We start from the raw sequence: 4292 nt of genomic DNA, 5'->3' as shown, positions 1-4292 counted from the left end.
GCTTGATCCATCAGATTCCTTTTTTTTTTTTTTTTTTTTTTGCAGAACTGGGGATTGAACTCAGGCCCTTGCGCTTGCCAGGCAAACACTTATTCTACTGATCCATCTCCCCAGCCCCAATCCATCAGGTTCTTGCAGTCTGGCATTTGCTGATTATATCGCTGTGTCTTAGTCACTTTTTTTGTCTCTAGAACAAGACACCTGACAACTGAAACTTCAAGGAGAGATTTATTTTGGCTCATGGTCTCAGTAGATTTAGTCCAGGCTTGAATTCAGAAAGGGTATGGCAGAAGGCCCTGAGAAGAGCTGCTCACCTCATGGAGGTCAGGAAATAAGGAGAGAAGGGAGGAGCCAGAAAGCGGATAGACCCGCCCACAGGGCCACACCCCTTCTGGCCAGGACCCGCCCACCCCAAGTATATTCAGTTGCTGAACTCTGAGGTGTGTGATTCCAATCTTTTTCTACCAGCCTTTCCTGTGAGTACACAGGGCCTTCGGGAGACTTTCTTGATCTAACCCATAACACCCTGCCACCAATTTAAAATATTCCTTGGAGGGTCGGTGAGATAGCTCAGCAGACTAAGTGCCTGCTCAAGCAAGTGCAGGGACTGGGGTTCGATCCCGCACTCCATGACACACTGGCCCGGCCTCAGGGTGCGCGGAGCCGGCCACGGAGACCCGACATGGCGGTGCATGACTGTAATCCCAGCGCTGGGGAGGCTGAAAGTAGAGGGATCACTATGAGTCCAAGCTGCGCAGTGAGACCCTGTACTAAATACATAAAATTAAAAAAAAAAAACTAAATTAAAATATTTTTGTCTTCCTTCCTTTATTGCAGTTGGGTCTAGTAGCTTGATCCAATTCAAACTGATTTCACATAGTGGTGTCAACTCTGTCACAGAGCACCTAGCCTTTGGATGTCTTTGTTTTTGATGTCAGCACCCTTGGTGTTTTTTTGTTTTGTTTCGTTTTTTGTTTTGTTTTGTTTGCATTACTGGGGAATGAATCTAGGCCTTCACACTAAGTTATATCCCCAGGCCTTTTTTGTTTGTTTTAGTTTTTTTTTTTTTTTTTTTTTTTTTTGTAGAACCGGGGTTTTGAACTCAGGCCCTTGTGCATGCCAGGCAAGCGCTTATTCTACTGAGCCATTTCCTTGGCCCCACCTTTTTTATTTGTTTGTCTTTTTATATTTTTTCGGGAAAGGTCTACAAGGTGTTCAGGGTCTCACCACTAGATCAGATTCGTGGTGATCCACCTGTTTACAGCCTCCCAAGGCTGGAATTAAAGGTGCACACCACCATGCCCAGTCTTGGCACCGTTTTAATGCCCAGATCTATTTATGTATTCATTCATGATAAATGCCAGTTTTGAGGAGTATTGCTGGCGATTGAACCCAAGACCTCCCAAATGCTAGGCAAATGCTTTGCCACTCACTATATACCCACACTTTAAGAAAAAAAATTTTATTATAAAATAAAATCCAGCTACAAAAGCCATCTGAAACACTCTTAGAACTGCTCCCCAGGTAGAAGTAGATCTTTAATTTCACCGAGGTCTGCACACCCATCATACTAATCAAACCCCACACCCCCGCGCCCTCCAAAACCAATGCCTTTACTTTTATAGTAAGGACAAGAAATGAGGGACATAACTCAACTTCCAACTTCTTTCCATTTCTCTATGGTTTTATTTTTTATTTTATTTATTTATTTATTTATTGGCAGAACTAGGGATTGAACTCAGGCCCTTGCTCTTGCCAGAAAAGTGCTTATTCTACTGAGCTCTCTCCCCGGCCCTCTCTATGGTTTTATTATCCAAATGTGTACCTTAGACACACTACATTTAAAAAAATCTTTTATTTATTTGTTTAGTACAACGTCTCACTGCTCCTGGAGGGTTCCATCCAGTTGGCCTCCATCTACTTGTAGTGATCCTCCTGTCTCAGCCTCCCCAGTGCTGGTATTATAGGTGTGCGCCACCACGTCTGGTTTTTGTGGCTGGCACGGCAGGGGGCTGGTAGGGTATGGGGTAGTGGGGATCCAACCCAGGTCCTTGTACTTGCCAGGCCAGCACTTAGATGGCTGAGCTATCTCCTCAGCCATAGGCACTTTAACCTCATAAATCTATTTTATTTTATTTCATTTTACTTTATTTTTAAGTCTCCTTTATTTTTTAATATTTATTTATTTATTTATTTAGTGTGTGTGTGGCCAGCTCAGCCCACCAGGGGGCGGGTGGGCTGGCATGTGGTGCTGGGGGACCGAACCGCGGTCCCTGTGCTTTGCTTAGCTTAGCTTAGCTTAGCTTGTTCTAAGTAGGTGCTTTAGACCACTGAGCCATCTCACCAGCCCTTAAGTCTCCTTTAATATACAGGTTAGGAATTCTGGTGTTTTTGTTTTTGTTTTTATTTGGTACTGGGGGTTAAATCCAAAGGAGCTACATTCCCTAATCATTTTTTAATATATTTAAGTCACTAAATTGCCCAGGCTGGGCTACAACTTGCAATCCTCATTGTCCCAGACAGAGTTTGGCATGTGCCACCACATTTTTATTTATTTATTTATTTTTATTTAGAACAGGGTGTGCAGGGTGTACAGGGTCTCACTGCGTAGATTCGACTCATAGTGATCCTCCTGTCTCAGCGTGCCCTGGGGGCAGGGCCGGCACAGCAGGCCTGGGATCTAACTCACGGTTCCTGCATCTACCTAAGCAGGCGCTTTAATCCGCGGAGCTATTTGGCCAGCCCTCCACCACATTTTTTAAGCACTTATTTTGTCTAAGACACTCAGTGACATCAAAGGAGCTACAAAATGGAGCAAAGAAGAATCCGAGACTTTAAACTCAGGATGTGGGAAGGGTTGAGGCCCTGGCTCAAGAATAGGAGCAGCCAGATCAAACCAGCAAGCAACATGCAAAACCGAGCAGAAACCAAGCTCCTGGAGGGTTCCGTCCAGTTGGCCTCCACACTCCCGCCACTCATCACCCAGACCAAATGTCTGCTCTCAGGCAAGAAGGGGCGCAGGCGCTAGACTCCCCATCCAGTATTTGACAATGGAGACCCGGGCGGGCGGGACAGAGGAGACAGCGACGTGTAAGCGCTGCGCATCAGGCAGCTCAGGATGCCCCGGGGCTGCAAACTGCTGGGTGAGCTCTCTGGGGCCCCAGCACACCACCTGTCAGGTCTGCTGGTTTACCGCTGAGGATCCCAGGCAGAGCTGGGCTGTGTCCTTGCTCTGAGGTGTGCAACGTCACACACAACTAACGCTTACTTTTTAAGCTTTGTTAGGTAAAACCGGAGCTGCTTCCAGTCTTAGGTGGATTTTTCTGCTGATTCTGAGACAAAAATCTTTCAGCCCGGTTTGCCTAAGGCCCCACGCGTTGCAAGGTTTCCCAGGCAGGCTGGTGGGAACGGGCATGATTTCCGCCCCGGCGCGCTCCGGGATGCGCACCCAGCCGCTCTGGGCTGGTTCTTTCCCATCTCACGGTTCGCTCACAATCCCATCCTGATCGGTTGCAGCTGACTCCAGGGAATGCTAGAAGCTCTCTTCTCCTTCACTACCTTGGCCCAAGCACATTGGGAGGCTGAGGAAGGACGACAACTTAGTGGGACCCGGTTTAACTATTTGAGGAAGAGAAAGGGGACTGAGATCTACTAAATGTGAAGCCCTGGGTTCAATCCCCAATCCCCCCCCCCCAAAGCAAGCCTGCATGGTGGTATGTGTCTTCAATAACTTGAGAGGCCTGCTGAGGGACGTAGCAGACCCAAGCTCAAAAACAAACAAAATAAATTTTCAGATTGAAACTTAAAAAAAAAAATAACTTCCGGGCCAAGGGTATAGCTCAGTGGTAGCTCTCCTGCTTAGCATGTGTAAGGCCTGGGGTTCCACTCTCAGCACCACCAACCCCTCAAACTGCAACTCAGAATAAAGTTCAAGAATATTCTAGACTTTTAAAAATCCAAGCCTCAACAATGTAAAATTCACAATATTTGCTATTTAATAAAAAAAATCGCTAACATGGGCCGGGGAGATAGCTCAGCAGAAGTGCCTGCCTGGCAAGCACAAGGTCTTAAGTTTGATCCCTGGTACTGAAAAAAAAAATTACTAGGTATGAAGAAAACCAAAAAATACAACCTGTAGTATAAAGAAACATAAACATAGATCATAAGATTAATCAGATAATAAAATCAATAGATAAATATGTTAAAATAACTAGTACAACTATTCCTTTTCTTTCTTTTTTTTTGTTCTATTTTGAGAGAGTGTCTTTTTTTTAAAGATTAATTTTTTTATT

The sequence above is a fragment of the Octodon degus genome, unplaced genomic scaffold (genome assembly GCF_000260255.1).
Source record: "Octodon degus isolate 3935 unplaced genomic scaffold, OctDeg1.0 scaffold00005, whole genome shotgun sequence".
NCBI classification, from domain to species: domain Eukaryota; kingdom Metazoa; phylum Chordata; class Mammalia; order Rodentia; family Octodontidae; genus Octodon; species Octodon degus.
This window is presented reverse-complemented; position numbering follows the sequence as displayed.